Consider the following 18,391-nt stretch of genomic DNA (forward strand, 5'->3'; position numbering starts at 1 on the left):
AATTTATTTAAAGACTGGGAGATCTGACTTGATAAATAAAACTCCTTGCACATGTTGCTAAAATTTTAAAAAATGAAGTAAGAGTCCGCTGATGAGAGTTTTTTTAAAAGGCTCCTCTCAAGCGATTTTCCCCCAAGATCTCTTTACACTTTCATCTTCAGAGACTGCCTTAATCCTCCTGTCTTTGTTGTCCTAATGTCTGATCAGTTTGTTTTAAAGTCGCACCTACCCCACATTTGCTGGAACTGAAACTTGACTTCGGGCACTTGCGGTTATAAATCCCTACAAACGGGTAGGCTTTCCAGAGAAAGGTGGAAAGTGCTGAAACAGGGAAGGGTTTGATGATTATTTAAATAATGTGCATTAAGTTGTCTGGTGCATGAACTACAGGTACAGAGAGATAACAAACGTGAACTGACGGAGTAATTTGTAATTAAAATAAGTCTGGCCTCTTCTCAGATTACTGGCACACTCCAGTCTGTTGACCATCTGTAGTGGAAGGACAAAGATTCTATTCTCAGTTCCACTGGGCTAGGGAAGAGACACAACTGCCTAGAGCCCCAAGTTTCTAGGTCTTGCCATGGTGGGCATGAAGATGGTTCATTGTGGCCAACCTCCGGGTGCCAGGTGTGACCATGCGATGAGCGGAAGGAGTCTGGAGACAGTGATCTGTGTCATTCTGAGCGCTCACAGGGCACCATTAAGGCAGAGCTCAACTGCTGTGACCGCCCCAGCAGGTGTTACTATACATTCCAAATCTTTTGAGAGAAATGAAGAGAGAAAGGAGAGAGCGCAAGCGATATAAAACAGGAAAAACAGGAGAAAGTTAATTTCATGGTTATACCTTTTTTCTTTTGCCAGCAATGAAGGAAGAAAAAAATCTTAAAGGGATGAACATGAAAGAATGCTGTGTATTTCACAAGGAAATAGAGACAATAATTTGTTTTCCTTTAAGTTTGGAAATGCAGAGTACTTGACAGGAAACAGTCATCTTACAAGGACTTCAACTCAGTCTTCAAGAAATCTATGTGTAGAGTATTTAATGAACTACTCATATGAGAATTTTCCTCATTGCTTATGAAATATGTTTGCACAAATAAGTGAACAAAATTGCCGGATTCTGTTTTTATTTTTTTCCTTACAGTGGGTACAACTTAAAATGAAACATTTGCACATTTATTTCAGAAGGCCAAACAGCAGTGATTACATCCAATACCTGAAAGTGTTTTTGTGTAATCTTTATTGATAATAATTATATTTCTACTGTCTTTTATAATGGTCTTCATGGAAAAACTCCTAAGGTAAACAATAAAATTAAAAATCTGTGTCGCATTTGATATTGACAGGTTTATAGCTATTAAACTTAAAAGTCACAGATAAAATTGTTTTAAAATACAGGATTAGTCTAATATTGCTTTTGGTTAGTAGGAAATTCCTGGGCATGGAAGTTACATAAGACACCAATATGAGACAAGGATTTAATGTGCGAGGAAACAAGAGGCCAATTTTTAACTTTTAACAAGTGAAATTAAATATGTGCATGTTAAAAGAACGAATCTCTATTTTTTTTTTCTGGTGGGGGAGAGCTCAAATGACCCAAAATTAAAGATTACTATTCAGTAGCTGTGTGAAAAGTTTTTCTTAATGATAGTCAGAAAGTAGGAAGAATTATGTTGTGAATAGTAAGTACTTCATACTAGAGCCTTTTCAAAATGAAGATATTTAATTCTTCATTTCACTTATATTTAATAAGATACCCACTATACAGTTGAGGAATTCCAATTATTTTGAAAAATAATGACCTATGGGTCAGCCATATCTTGACAATTTCTGGTGAGAGTTCAAGGAAAAACAGGGTCTTAAAAATATAGGGACCTATGTAGATCACCGTCATGATGAAATAATAGAAAGGCCCATACATTTTATGAATATGATGATTATTTTCTGAGCTATTTGTTCTTATGAAAACTGTTAATATCTTTCTCTGATGACAAGGAGTAAGGTGTTCAAATGATAAAATACCCAGCTGACAGTCATTCTTAAATAGTAGATGATAAATGCTTTCCTTCTGAAATCTATTCAGCCTAAATGCATTACTGACTGTGTTTTAGCCAATATTCATCCTGTCGGTTATAATGATGCAATGTTAGGGCTGAGAAGTTGAGCAAATAATTACTGAGAGCCAGGTAGCCAGGGAGGTGGCATGGCAGAGACGGGGCTTATACTCTAGATTGAAGGAAAGGACGTTTAGGATAGTTCTGCGAGAGGAGAAAGGCTCATTGGAAAAGGAATGAAATGAGCAGACACAGATGTGAGGATGCGTGTAGGTGGACAATATCCAAACCCTGAATTTCCCCTTGCATAGATAGATAGACAATCAGTTGAACAGGTAGATGCTGAATGGAGAACCTCATATTGGAAAGTGAAACTCTAGGATGATATTTTAGTAAAGTTTATTATTTTCTATTTATACCATTTAAAATTTATAAAAGAGGTGTTTTATCTTAATATAACAGATATTAAGAAATGGGGAAAGAGGGATTTGAAAACCTAGCAATTTAAACTTTATTGCTTTTCTGTCTGAGAACGGAAACTCAGATTAGACATTCATGAAACCACTGGAATGACCCAACCATGTTCTTCCTCCACCTGGGCTCCAGGACTGAAGTTCAAAAGACACTGGAGCAGTGACTCATACAGTGCTGTTTCAGGATAAATTGATATAATTCCTCTGAAGGAAAAAATTAAATGCCCTACAGGTCAAAAACCTTGAAAATGTATGTATACTAAAGATTCTACTGCTTGGAATTGATCCAAAATGAATGATCAGACAATCCAGGTAATTAAAATGGAATCAACCTAAGTGTGAACTGTAAAAGATTGACTAAATAAGTTGTGTTATATCCAGATGGCCACCATTGCTTAATTCCAACCGTGAAACAACATCACTAGTGACAATTGTTGTAAGTTAGGGTGACATGGAGCAGTGATCCTTGATCAACAGCCCTTGAGATTCCGCACAGTTAGTCTGTGTGGGTAGTCCATACTTCGTATTTGATGCGATGCTGAAACACGTGTATCTCCTCAACTGTGTCGGATAGGGAAGCTGTTCCACTGTGGTATGTATGGCTGTTTGCCCCCCACGTCCGTCCAGTGGGAAGGTTCCATTTGGTTACCTACCTACCAGGTAGGAGGTTGTTCTTTACATTGAACAGAATTTTAAATACCAATAGTAGAGCAAGATATAGAAAGAAGATAGAAATTGTATTCACAATAAGATGGCCCATAGAAGTCACTTTTGCTTTACCTGTACCCTAAAGGGAAACAAATAATAAAAACTAGCTAACATCTGTCAGAAAGAAGCAGAGGTATGAGTAAGGATTTTTCAGAAAATTATATAAAGCTATCACAATTGTAAAATTAAACTTTTCTTCACATATAGGTTATATATCTTTTTTATGAATGCTTTTACACTTACTTCAAGTGTTAAAGTGAAAACCAATTGAAGCTAGAAATTCTCACAATTTTCATGGAGTGCTACCCTTGAAGGTTTCAAACGTCTGCTCATTACAGTTTTGAATGCGTTTATTTAAATCTAGCATTTATTTCCCTTTTCTACCTGTAAATAATGCTTTGGTAACATTAAAAGTGTACTTTGGAGAAGACGCTATTTCCTCGGAGAACAGCTTTGGGGCAGTAGTCACAAATCTTTTATGAACCCACTCCAAGAGTATCCCTCTCTACTTGAAGAGATGGCTGGCCCTTGCGCTCCTCAGGGGCAGGTACTTGACCTTCACACTCTGTATTCCAGCAGCGTCCAACAGTAGAAAATACTAAACAGATGTTTGTGGCAGCAAGAATACTCTGAGACAATCCCCATTTCATCTAAGTCAATCTATTAATGGTCTCCTGAGTACATTTTGCCCCTTTCCCCTGCCTACCCATTATCAACCGTCTTACCACACTTACTGACCACCTGGTGTCACCATCTCTCTATTACCCACTCCAGGTTAGCTGATGCCACCACCACTTCTTCTTTCTTAAGATACATTGGGATTTTTGTCTGTGCTGTTCCCAATATCATATATGTTATCTTACTTTATAAACTATCTTTTATAATTACATGTGTTGCATGTCGGTAATGGTTCTTCATTGTAAGTACCAGACACCAACTCTGGTTAACCAAAGCGAGAGAGAGCTAACTGGAAGAATATCAAGGTGAGGATGGAGGCTCACACAATTGGCAGGAGGCTGGTAGATCAGGCTTCAGAGCATGATCCAAGAGGATTCAGGAAGGACAAGGTTTAGGAGGTAGCAATCACAGTAACTTTCCAGCAGCTGAAATAGTGGTCAGAATATAATCACGAGGACACACAAGTCCCTCCCAATGTCTTCGAAGTGAAGAGCCGATTGACAGATTTAGGTTATAGACAGAATCTCCTGCTCTACTAGTGTTCTAGAAACAAAAATGATTTGATTCTCCTCATCTTTCTAGAAAGAAGGAAGCAAAGAGTGGCATGGAATTCACACACAGAGAGAGGGAGGGGATTTCCAGAAAGGAAATTGAGGGCTCACTAGGAAGAAGCATGCATGTGGAGCAGCCATCTCTTTACTAAACTCTGATTCAGTGATTGTTTCTGAAGCATGGGGAATAGCTTTTACACTTCTTCATCTATTAAAAGGGCCACAGAAGCCTTGGACAGTAGATGGCCAGATATTTGCTGATGGGAAGGGAAAAAGGGGATGGAGGAAGAGATGATACCAATATTTATTAAAATTGTATGGATGGGTTACATGTATGTATGTATATAGTCATTATTCTGTTGCCCAAGCAAGTCAAAGCCAGGTAAGCAGACCCATCCAGAAGGCTACCTTGTAAGGCCGGTGTTCCGGGGGCACTGAGGTTGTGCAAAAGCTGGAAAGCCCACACGTTAACAGAGAATCGATAAAATAATGCTGTAAGTGCAGTATCTACTAAAGGTATTTAGTAAATTGTAATTATCTCTAATATTGGCTTATTACCAGAGGTTAGGCTTCCCCACTCATGCACGAGGCAGGGGGTCCTACATTTACCTTTTTAAAATTTGCCCTTTATTGATTAAGCAGTTAGTCCAAAAATGCCAGAGGAAAGACGAATCCCTTTCCATCGGTAAGGTAAGACACTTTGGTGATTTTTGGATGATCTAGTAGACATGAAACAGGCTAAAGTATTAGTCACCATTTTGTAACAATTACACAATGAATAATCTATCCAGCTGCTAAGTTGAGGCAAAGAACTAATAAAATGAGTTAACAACAACAAAAAACCTGGTCCTCCCCAAATCCAGAAAATCTGATGAGAAGTAAAAGCCTTCCCCTGACTCATTTTGTGTCAGGAATATTTTCAGTGTTCTGGCTTTAGCGAGTTACTTCCTCATTTCAGAGTCAAGCTACACAAGTGAAGGGGAGATGAGAGTGCCAGGAAACTAGCAGGACAATGCCAGCTGCCGAAATGCTGACCAAAGTTGAAAGGTCAGCAGTCATCTGTGGCACATGTGCTTCATTCTGATAAACACTTGGATGCTGGAAATGGTTCTGTTCTCAGATAGTTTATAATTTAGGTGAGGAAGAGAAGTGAGAGGGAGCTTTACTGCTGGGAATCTTATTTCATATTTGAGAGCAATTAACCAGCTGATAAACAGGCTTCTGTTTTCCATCTGAATGGCCAATGTCCATTCATCTGGGACAGTATCTTGTCAAATGGGCCACAATAACAATAAAGTTTATGTGTCTTGGCTCTTTTATCCTCCAAAAACCTGTAGTAACCTCCTGCGTTGGAATCAAGTTCAGCTCATACCTGAACTGAGCATGCAAAATAATTACCTTCCAGAATCCACCTGATGGTGAGGCTATGGAAGATTATCTTGTTTTGAGCTGGAAATAGGGATGGAAAGTGTCTTTTTGTTTTGATGGCTCTTTATTTTTGTATAATCAGAACATGCCCTGCAAGCCATAGTGTTCTCTATTCCACATGTTTATATAGCTTAAACACAACGTAAGACAGGCACTACCACATTTCGAAAGGGGTTCTAGATTTTAAATGGCATATGAGAGCGTCTTAGTCTCTGAACTACCTTTACCCGTTTTCTAACCTCTTATTATTGATAATGCTGAGAACTTTTTGTAATGACTTAATATTTCACCACAAACTGTAAATTTTGCATGTTCGTTTTACTTTTTCTTTTCACCCATACATTTTACAGTGTGTTTGTATTCATCTCCCCCCCTCAAATAATAAGATCATTTGCTCCCGTATTGGCTTGATATAATATTTTCACAAATGAAGGTGATGTGTGATCGTATTGTTTTTTTTCCCCCCTCACAGCAGTGATTGGAAAGAAAAGCCACTTATATCCTCTTGCTAAGTTTCCCTTGAGAAGAATGAATAAAATGAGCTGTGTAGCCTCGTAACCATGGAAGAGATTTCCTGTATAATGTTCACAACTTCGGCAGGGTAATTATTAAGGCCACACAACTTCTGATAAAATTTCTGGAAAAATGGAAATTACATGGTTAGCTTTTATGTGTTGACTCATATATGGCCAGATCAGGTTAAGAGCGAAAAATAGTGTAGATTTTTATGCATTCCCCAATCAATATTTATTGAGCTATACTGTGTGCTATTTGCTCAAGAATAGAAATATGATTAATATATGGCTTCAGTTCGCAAAGACTTAATAATCTAGCATGTTTGGTTGCACTGGTTGTAGTAGTGGTAGATGGTGTTGATGATTGGTGATGATTTTGGTTTGTGTTGGGGAAGAATTATTGGGAAGAAAATATGTCACCTGGGACCTGTACTCATATCACCTGGAAAATGTACACTAGTTTAATTTTTCATTTCATCTATTACCACAGATTTGCTTAAAGGTGATATTGATAATTATTGATTCCTATCACTCTTAAATCTCATTTATACTTTAATGAGCCTCAAGGTTCTGAAAAGATTTCAAAGGTGGGATCAAACTTTAATCAAATGTAGGAAACTTTAATCAAATGTAAGAAATAAAATGTAGGAAACTTCTTAGCTCCTACTCTTTCTGGGAAAGTGCTTCATGCTTTATAAGAAATATGCTCATTAACATAAAGTATATAATTTCCCTGTGGGGATGGGACATGTGTGTATATATCTAAGTGATATGCAACATGCATATGTACACACAATGCTTTTGCATATTCCTTCATGAGTGAATCAATGTGGTATAGACCATATACACAAAATGATACTTCAACTCTAAATCACAGATCACTGTGGGGTAGGGTTAATCATAAAGAAAGGTCTTTTTTTTTTTTTTAAAGATTTTATTTATTTATTCATTCGACAGAGATAGCGACAGCCAGCGAGAGAGGGAACACAAGCAGGGGGAGTGGGAGAGGAAGAAGCAGGCTCATAGCGGAGGAGCCTGATGTGGGGCTCGATCCCAGAACGCCGGGATCACGCCTTGAGCCGAAGGCAGACGCTTAACCGCTGTGCCACCCAGGCGCCCCAATCATAAAGAAAGGTCTTTATCAGAGTCAACATAAAATGAAGTATTGAACTTGTTTTAGTAAAAAAGGGAGAAGATATGCATGCTCTCAATACTGAAAATAGAGAAAGGGAAGAGAAATAATATTGAGGACTTAATTTGGTGAATACTTTTAGGAAATGCAATATCCACCCAGCACTTTGACTTCAGCCAGAGAATTGGTCTATGGCCCTATTTTCTTTAGGCTGAAATCTTTATGATGAAGAATGACTGCTCTGACTATGGATTTATTTTCCAGTAACAATTACTTTTAGAGTATCAGTGACTCTTGACTTCTCTTGTTCAGCTGTTCTGCAGTTTACCTGTTAACTGTATTTGGTATATTTGGTAAATAGCTGTTATGACCCGAGAAGTATTTGTTGACTTTTATGTGACTAGCCTTGGGCCAGGTTTTACAGAGCAGAGCAGAAATGTAAGACATGATTCTTTCCTGCAAGGCTATTCTAATATGATCGGATAACCTACTCTCTGGCAATATATTTGAAAATACAATTACTAGTAATACGGAAAGGGACATGCTATAGGACGACCTAGCTCGTATCTAAGGGCTTCTTAAAAATGAGAGGAAAGTGTAGTACCAGCAAGTAGGAGGCCCTGCTTCTAGCCCGTGTCTTACTTAGTTTGGACACAGGACGAGTTCAGTGTTCTAGGCCACTGATAGTCCACCTCTGACCCTTAGACTTGAGCTGTATATGTGGGCCACACAGTCAGGTCTCACCTCTCTGTGTTTGGAACATGTGCCTCCTCTGATCTACAAGCACCAGATGGTGGCAAGGTGGCAGCAGACACTCTTTGCTTTATGGTAACTGGGACAGTTACCCTATTCCTGCCACACGCTTTGCACTGCACGTCAGGCAGATCTCAGACTGGCTGTGCCTGTTTCCTCTGAGGGTTTTCCAGAATGTTGTTTCTCATTGATAATCAACCCTTCTGATCAGAGTTCTCTCTTGCCTATGATTGATGTGGGGACATACTTTCCTGGGTTAGTCTTTTTTTTAATGGTATTTTATTTAAATTCAGTGAACATATAATGTATTATTGGTTCCAGAGGTAGGGTCAGTGATTCATCAGTCTTAGATAACACCCAGTGCTCATGACATCTAGTGCCCTCCTTAATGTCCATCACCCTGTTATCCCATCACCCCACCCCTCTCCTCTCCAGCGACCCTTAGTTTGTTTCCTGTGCTTAAGAGTCTCTGATGATTTGTCTCCCTCTATGATTTCGTCTTGTTTTATTTTTTCTGCTCTTCCCCTATGGTCCTCTGTTTTGTTTCTTAAATTCCACATATCTGCAAGATCATGTGGTAATTGTCTTCCTCTGATTGACTTATTTTGCTTAGCATAACACCCTCTAGTTCCATCTATCTCATTGCAAATGAGGGAAGATTTCATTTTTTTGCTGGCTGAGTAGTAGTCCATTGTATATATAAACCACGTCTTCTTTATCCATTCATCTGTTGATAAACATCTGGGCTCTTTCCATCTTTTGGCTATTGTGGACATTGTTGCTATAAACATTGGGGTGCAGGTGCCCCTTTGGGTTTCTACATTTGTATCTTTGGGGTAAGTACCCAGTCGTGCAATTGCTGGGTCATAGAGTAGCTCTATTTTCAACCCTTTTAGGAACCTCCATACTGTTTTCCAGAGTGCCTGCACCAGCTTGCATTCCCACCAACAGTGTAAGAGGGTTCCCCTTTCTCTGCATCCTCGCTAACATCTGTCATTTCCTGAGTGGTTAATTTTAGCTATTCTGACTGGTGCGGGGTGGTATCTCATTGTGGTTTTGATTTGTATTTCTCTGGGTTAGTCTTAAGCCTTGTTGGAAATGGGATGGACATTTCTTATTTGAATAGACCATTCCTCTTGTTCAGCTCAGGGGCTCTTGCCAATCCTCTGCATTAGTGGCAGTTTATGGAAGGCAGGGTTATGGTCAACATTGGTAGGTATTACATTCTAGGAATGAATGACATGATTTTGGTTAAAGATTTTGAGGGAAGACATATTTGGAAGATGTGTTATCCTATGTTTAAACTATAAAATTCTGTCCGATAAGATTAAAATGACAGAAAATGAATGATAACTCCTACTTTGCTGTGTACTCCGGGTAAGACTTGTATTTATTTGTGGTCATCATCAATGAAGTGCAGTTATAACCTTTGATAACACAGTGATGCAGCATCATGAGTAATGATATAAGTAAATAAATGGTGTTAGGGAACTGCAGTAGCAGAAAGATCTATCTCATTTCAATACAAATGCATTCTGAAGAGCTATGGCTTTATGAATAATGGCATTGCTACCTTTTTCATGTAGTGTGAGGTATGAAATTATTTAGAAAATGACATATTAGACAACAAATAACATGAAGAAATTGTTTCTGAACCTGCAGAGGAAGAGATGGTGTCTGGAAACTAAGAAGAATCTTCATATATATTGATTGGGCAATAAACAAATAGGTAACTACTTCCTCTCTCCCATTCTAAGTCTTCTAAGTCTTCATTTCTACCTCATAGGGACACCTGCATTTAGTAATTTATTTTAAATCTAATTCTTCATATAGACAAAAATATTTGTCCAGAGCACCTCACAACTAGGAATGGATAAATGTATCAAAGGAAAGCATAGACTATATCAAGAATAGTTTTGAGGGAATTCTCAGCATCATCATTCTTTGTTTCCTCAGGACAGTCATTGTTTTCCTAATGCTGGACTTTGCGGTTTCTCACACCAACAGACTCTTGGCTCAGAATGGCATCTTCTTCTGGGGTGCCTGGGTGGCTTAGCTGGTTAAGCAACTGACTTGGATTTCAGCTTAGGTCACTATCTCAGGGTCATGAGATGGAGCCCTGGGTTGGGCTCCATGCTCAGTGGGGAGTCTTCTTGAGATTCTCTCCTTCTCCCTCTGCCCCTCCCCACCACGCTCGCTCTCTTTCTTTCTCTCCCTAAAAAATAAATAAATAAATAAATCTTAAAAAAAAAGAATGGCATCTTCTGCCAGATGAACACCCATACTCAATTTTAAAATGTCTTCTTTTAAAAAACAGCAAACAAACAAAAGCCAGTGTTTTATCCTACCATCTACAATGACTACAAACTCAGCCCAGTTAAACAACTCAGATTTATTGTGAAAGCCCGTTCCAGTTCAGTCTCCATTATTGGTTTTGTATTGATGATCCCGTGAAACCCACACCTTGAAAAAAATTGGGGTGAACTAGAGCATTCCAGGAAGCGTATTTTGTACAATTTGCCCAAGTTTATGAGTAAAAAAAACAAATATAAAAAGAGATGCAATGTAGTCAAATTCTCAGCATGGTTTTGATTCAGTGGTAAATATCCCGTCGTTACATCTGCAGCATAGTCAATGGCAGATGTTGTTAATGATGATTAGGACTGTTGGGCCACGAAACATCAAGGAGTGAGGATATTGTTTACATTATATGTTAATGTAAGAGAGCATCTGAATATGGTTTTGAAAAATTTAGAAAGATATTTAAACTTCAAGGGAGTTATTGAAAACTATACCTATACCATTGTTCTTTGGCTACTCAAAGTTGTCCTTAGGTGAGGAGCTGCTGTTGCCAACATAGGGCAATCCCACAAACATGTCCATATAGCCACAAGATAGAAGACATATTTCAGAAATTCAGAATAGTCACTGATCACTCACTGGGTGCTCCATGCTACATATTTAGACATATTTTTAAATTGCTCAAATTTATGGAGTATACACGTTGATCTTGTTCCTGTGACAGAAGTTACTAAAGAAAGTGCAACTTTTCTTTGAGTAACTGTCACAATTATTGTTTTAATTAATACTTTATTTTACTACAAATGCTAAATTTTAATTTTTTATTATTGAGATATAATTGACATACAGTGTTAGTTTCAGGTATACAACATACTAATTTGACAGTTCTGTACATTACTCATTGGCACTGTAAGCGTAGTTGCAGTCTGTTATCAAACAACATGTTACAATGTTATTGACTATATTCTCTATGTTGTTCTTTTCATCTCCCTGACTTATTTGTTTTAACTGGAACTTTATACCTCTTAATCCCTTTTCATCTATTTTCCCCACCCTACTCCACCTCCCATCTGGCAACCACCAGCTTCTTCTCTGTATTTAAGAGTATTTTGTTTGTTTGTTTTTTAAGATTCCACATGCAAGTGAAATCATATGGTATTCGTCTTTCTCTGTCTGACTTATTTCACTAGCATAATACCTTCTAGGTCCATCAGTGTTGTTGCAAATGGCAAGATCTCATTAATTCATTAAATTTTTAGAAGAGTTTATTTATTTATTTATTTGTCAGAGAGAGAGAGCACAAGCAGGGGGAGCAGGAGGCAGAGGGAGAAGCAGGCTTCCCGCTGAGCAAGGAGCCTGATGTGGGACTTGATCCCAGGACCCCGGGATCATGGCCTGAACCAAAGGTAGATGCTTAACTGACTGAGCGACCCAGGCTTCCTGATCTCATTCTTTTTTAATGGCTGAATAACATTCCATTGTGTGCATATGTATACACATACAGATATATCTATATATCTGTATCTATATCTATATATCTGTATCTATATCTATATATCTGTATCTATATCTATATATCTGTATCTATATCTACATCTAAACCACATCGTCTTTATCCATTCATCTATCAATGGACATTTAGGTTATTTCCTTATCTTGGTTAATCTAAATAATACTGCTATAAACATAGGAGTGCATATATTTTTTCAAATTAGTGTTTTTATTTCCTTTGGGTTAATAACCAGTAATGGAAATACTGGCTCATATGGTATTTCTAATTTAAATTTTTTGAGAAATTGCCATAGTGTTTTCTACTGTGATTGCACCAACCTACATTCTCACCAACAGTGAACAAGAGTTCCTTTTCTCCTCCTTGCCAACACTCATTATTTCTTGTCTTTTTGCTATTAGCCATTCTGACAGGTGTGAGGTGGTATTTCACTGTGGTTTTGATTTTCTTTTCCCTGATGATGAGTGGTGTTGAACACCTTTTCATGTGTCTGTTGGCTGTCTGTATGTTTTCTTTGGAAAAATTTCTATTCATGTCTTTGCCCATTTTTTTAGATTGTTTTTTGATGTTGAGTTGTGTAAGTTCTTTATATATTTTGGATATTAATCCCTTATCAGATATATCATTTGCAAATATCCTCTCCCATTCATTAGGTTGCCTTTTTGGGGTTTTTGATAGTTTCCTTTGTTGTACAAAAGCTTTTATTTTGATATAGTCCCAATAGTTTATTTTTGCTTTTATTTCTCTTGCCTGAGGAGACATATCCATAAATATGTTGCTAGGACCAATGTCCAAGAGATTACTTCTTATCTTTTCTTTTAGGAATTCTATGGTTTCAGGTACCATATTTAGATATTTAATCTGCTTCGAGTTTGTTTATATGTATGGTATAAAAAAGTGGTCCAGTTTCATTCTTTTGCATATAATTGTCCAGTTTTCCCAATACCATTTGTTGAAAAGACTATCTTTTCCTTATTGTATACTTTTGCCTCTTTAACTTAAATTAATTGACTATATAGGTGTGGGTTTATTTCTGGGCTCTCCACCTTGTTTCATTGATCTACATGTTTATTTTTGTGCTCGTACCTTACTGGGTTTGTTTTGTTTGTTTTGCTAAGGCTTTATAATGTATCTTGAAATTTGGAATTGTGATGCTTCCAGCTTTGTTATTGTTTCTCAAGATTGCTTTGGCTATTTGGGGTCTTGTGGGTCCATACAATTTTAATTTATTTGTTCTAGTTCTGTGAAAAATGCTGTTGGTGTTTTGATAGGGATTTCATTGACTCTATAGATTGCTTTGGGTAGTATGGTCATTTTAATCATATTAATTCTTCCAGTCAATTAATTGTTCCAGTTTTTTAGTGTGTCTTCATTTTCTTTCATCAACGTCTTGTAGTTTTTAGACTATAGGTCTTTTAGTTCCTTGCTTAAATTTATTGCTAGGTATTCCATTCTTTTTGGTGCAATTGTAAATGGGGCTATCTTAATTTTCCTTTCTGCTCTTTTGTTTTTAGTATATAGAAATACAACAGATTTCTATATATTATTTTTGTATTCTGTAACTTTACTCAGTTTATTAGTTCTAGTAGTTTTTGGTGGAGTCTTTTGGGTTTCCTATGTATAGTATCATGTCCTCTGTAAATAGTGACAGTTTTACTTCTTCCTTACCAATTTAGCTGTCTTTTATTTCTTTTTCTTGATGATTACTATAGCTAGGACTTCCAATAATACATTGAATAAAAGTGCTGACAGTGAATATCCTTATCTTTTTCCTGGTCTTAGAGGAAAAGCTTTCTGTTTTTCACCACTGTGTATGATATTAACTGATTATTTTCTATATGGTCTTTTTTTTTTTAAAGATTTTATTTATTTATTTGTCAGAGAGAGAGAGCGCACAAGCAGCAGGAGCAGCATGCAGAGGGAGAAGGAGGATCTCTGCTGAGCAAGGAGACTGATGTGGGACTCAACCCCAGGACCCTGGGATCATGACACGAACCGAAGAGCCACCCAGGTGCCCCACATATATGGCCTTTATTATGGTGAGGTATGTTTCCTCTACACTCACTTTGTTGAGTTTTTATCATGAATGTATATTGTGTTTTGTCAAATACTTTTTCTCCATGTACTGAGATTGTCATATGGTTTTTATCTTCCCTCTTGTTAATGTGATGCATCACATTGATTTTCAAGTAGTGAACTACCCTTGTATTCCTGGAATCAATCCCACTTGATTGTGGTGAATGATCCTTTTAATGTGTTTTTGAAAGTGGTTTGCTAGTATTTTGTTGAGGATGTTTGCATCTATCTTCATCAAGGATTATTGGCATGTAGTTTTCTTTTTTTGTGGTGTCTTTGTCTGGTTTTGGTATCAGAGTAGTATTGGACTCGGATAGAATGAATTCGGAAGTTTTCCTTTCTCTTCTATTTTTTTGGAATAGTTTGAGAACAATAGGTATCAAACTATTCTTTAAATGTTTGGTAGAATTCACCTGTGAAGCTCTCTGGTCCTGAACTTCTGTTTGAAGTTTTTTGATTATTGATTATTGATTCAATTTTGTTGCTAGTAATCTGTTCAAATTTTCTATTTCTTCCTGATTCAATTTTGGAAAATTGTATGTTCCAGGACTATAACTATTTCTTGTAGATAGTCCAACTTATTGGCATATAATTTTTTATAATATTCTCTTATAATTCTTTGTATTTCTGTGGTATTTATTATTTCTCCGCCCTCATTTCTGATTTTATTTGCGTCTTTTTCTTTTCCTGATGAGTCTAGCTAAAGGTTTATTAATTTTGTTTATCTCTTTTAAGAAGCAGCTCTTGGTTTCATTAATCTTGTCTTTCCTTTTCTCTCTTATTTATTTATTTATTTATTTATTTATTTATTTATTTATTTATTTTAGTCTCTGCCCTGATCTTTAGTATTTCCTCCCTTGTACTAGCCTTGGGCTTTTTCTTCTTTTTCTAGTTCCTTCAGGTGTAAAGTTAGGTTGTTTATTTGCAATTTTTCTGGTTTCTTGAGATAGGCCTATATCACCATAAACTTCCCTCTTAGAACTGCTTTTGCTGTGTCCAAATATTTTGGACCATTGTTTTTCATTTTCATTTGTCCCCATGTATTATTTTTCCTCTTTGATTTCTTGATTGATCCATTCGTTGTTTAGTAGCATGTTGTACAGCCTCCATGTGTTTGTGTGTTTTCCCAAGACATTTTTCTTGTAATTAATTTCTAGTTTCATGCAATGTGGTTGGAAAAGATGCTTGATATGATTTCAGTCTTCTTAAATTTATTGAGACTTGTTTTGTGGCATTACATGGCTATATTCTGGAGAATGTTCTGTGTGCACTTGAAAAGAATATGTATTCTGCTGTTTGGGGATGGAATGTCCTGTACATATTTGTATTGGGTCTAATGTGCCATTCAACGCCCCTGTTTCTTTGTTGATTTCTGACGAGATGATCTATCCATTGATGTATGTGGGATATTAATGTCCCCTACTATTATTATATTACTATCAATTTCTCCCTTTATGTCTGTTAATATGTATTGCTTTATGTATTTAGATTGCTTTATGTATTTAGATGTTTCTATGTTGGGTGCATAGATATTTACAATTGGTATATGGTCTTGTTGGATTGGTTCCTTTATCATTATGTAATGCCCTTCTTTTTCTTCCACTTCTTTTGTGTGGATTATCATTTTCCATCCCTTCACTTTCAGTGTGTATGTGTTTTTTAATTCTGAGGTGAGTCTCTTGTCAGCAGCATATAGATGGATCTTGTTTTTTTATTCATTCTGTCATCCTATGTCTTTTGGTTGGAACATTTAGTACATTTGCATGTAAAGTAATTTTTGGTAGGTATGTACTTACTGACATTTTTTAAAATTGTTTTCCGATTGTTTTTATAGTTTTCTCTGTTCCTGTCTTCTCTTGCTTTCTTCCTGGACATGTTTGATGACCTTCTATAGGCTTATGCTTGGCTTCCTTTCTTTTGTGTCTATTATAGGTTTTTGATTTGTGGTTACTGTTGGGTTCATATATAACATCCTATGTTTATAGCAGTTTATATTAAGTTGATGGACACTTAAGTTCAAACACATTGTAAGAGCACTAAATTTTTACTTCTCCTTCTACTTTTTTGCATATGATATTATATTTTATATCTTTTTGTTTTGTGTATCCTTTGACTAGTTTTTGCAGATATAATTAATTTATTACTTTTGTGTTTTCACTTCCATACTGGCTTTGCAAGTGATTCATCTACTACCTTTACTATATATTTCCTTTTACTTGTGAAATTTTTTCCTTCTATAATTTTCTTACTTCTAGTTATGGTGCTTTCTTTCCACTTAAAAAATTCTTTTTAACATATTTTGTAAGGTTGGTTTAGTGGTGATGAACTCCTTTAACTTTAGTCTGTCTGAGAAATTTTGTCTTTCCTCTGATTCTCAATGATAACCTTTTCAGATAAAGTATTCTTGGTGGTAGGTTTTTTCCTTTCAACACTTTGAATATGTCATGCCACTCTCTTCTGGCCTGCAAAGTTTCTGCTGAAAAATCAGCTGATAGCCTTATGGGGTTTCCTTTGTATGTAACTATTTTCTTTTCTCATGCTGTTTTTAAAATTCTCTTTTTATCATTGTATTTTGCCATTTTAATTAACACGTGTCTTGATGTGGACCTCCTTGGGTACATCTTGTTAGGGGCTCTTTGTACTTCCTGGACCTGGATGTGTGTTTCCTTCCAAAGGTTAGGGAATTTTTCAGCTACTATTTATTTGAATAACTTTTCTGTTCCCTTTTCTGTTCTCTTTTCTCCCTCTGGGAATCCTAAAATGCGAATGTTGTTATGGTTGATGTCACAGAGTTCCTTTAACTTATTCCTGTTTTTTTATTATTCTTTTTTCTTTGTGCCATTCAGCTTCGTTGCTTTTCATTACCCTGTCTTGCAGCTTGCTGATCAGTCCTTCTGCCTCCTCAAATATGTTGTTTATTCTGTTTGGCATGTTTTTCATTTCTGTTGAATTCTTTAGCTCTGACTCAGTCTTTTTTTATATTTTCTATCTTTTTGTTGAATTTCTTACTGAGTTTATTCCTTCTTTTCTCAAATCAAGTGAGTATCTTTATGACCATTACTTTGGACTCTTTATCAGGCATATTGCTTATCTCTGTTTCATTTAACTCTTTTACTCTGATTCTGTTTTGTTCTTTCATTTCTGGCATATTACTCTGTCTCCTCATTTTATCAAACTCTGAGTTTGTTTCTATGTATTAGGTAGGTTACCTATGTCGCCTGGTCTTAAAAGAAGTGACCTTGCTTAGAAGAGGACCTGTGGTGCTCTATAATCCAGTTCTCTCTGGTCACCAGAACTAGGTGTTCCAGGTGTGTCCCATGTATGGACTCTGGGTATCCTCCTGTTATGGCTGAGTTGCAACTGCTTTTAGCTCAGTGGCTGCGATAACCAGTTTTACCTGCTTTGGGCATACAGGGCAGGGTTTTCTCCCCACACTGTTGAAAGGCCCAGCTACAGGCCCTGTGAGCTCTTTGGTGGGCAGGTCTGGCAGTCAGCCTAACTGTCTGCAATGAGCTTCTCTGCCATAGCTGCAAGAGCACCAAATGACAGGGCTTGCTTCCCATGCAGCCATCTAGGAGACCTGGCTTCAGGAACTGTAGGCACACTGGTTTATAGGGTTATTTCCCTGTCTCTGCAGGGCAGGAGTCTCTTTGAAGTGGCCCTGGCCCAGGCTGGGGCTGCCTGCCAAGTGTGGTGGGGCAGGAGCCACTTTGGAGAGATATCTGCTGAAATGGGCAGTTTGAATGAGGCACGTCCACAGGGATGAGCACATAGTGCTAGCAAAGTAGATGAAGGATGTTAGTGCTGGCTCCCACAAGTGCCTGGCTATCTAGGCTGGGGAATGAGAAGAAAAATGGTGCCTACAAGCACTTTTATTCCCAGAGGAATCTCTTCTATATCCCTACCTCTTTGGCACATTTTCTAAGATCAGTTACTAAATCTTCAGGTATGTCCCAGGCACTTTTTACACTGTTGCTTTTGTGCTATGCCTCAGGCCATTATTCAGTATTTTGGCTTTTTAAGGGCAGGGACTTGGTTTCCTATCATCCTCTGGCTCTCCCAGGGTTTAACTCTCTGCTTTTTAAATGATTTTCAAAGCCAGATGTTAATGGGGACTTCTTCTCCCAAGGTGAGTCCCCAGTGCCAGGGTTGCCCAGTGTTGGGTCTGATCCTCTACTTCTTCAGGCTTGTGATGTCCCTCCCATTTGTGGT

At 37.3% G+C, this 18,391-nt stretch overlaps 1 long non-coding RNA gene across 2 annotated transcripts in view; it reads left to right on the forward strand.

The window, feature by feature from the left end:
- Positions 1-18,391, forward strand: part of LOC123791475 (uncharacterized) — a 379,739-nt gene that overhangs the window by 333,936 nt on the left and 27,412 nt on the right. For both annotated transcript variants that reach the window (XR_015724396.1, XR_015724397.1), the window contains 3 exons: positions 6,365-6,493; positions 9,955-10,021; positions 13,985-14,147. This is a non-coding gene — a long non-coding RNA (uncharacterized LOC123791475). The remainder of the gene's footprint in view (positions 1-6,364; positions 6,494-9,954; positions 10,022-13,984; positions 14,148-18,391) is intronic.

The sequence above is a fragment of the Ursus americanus genome, chromosome 5 (genome assembly GCF_024610735.1).
Source record: "Ursus americanus isolate L20-20 chromosome 5, mUrsAme1.1.p, whole genome shotgun sequence".
Lineage (NCBI taxonomy): Eukaryota > Metazoa > Chordata > Mammalia > Carnivora > Ursidae > Ursus > Ursus americanus.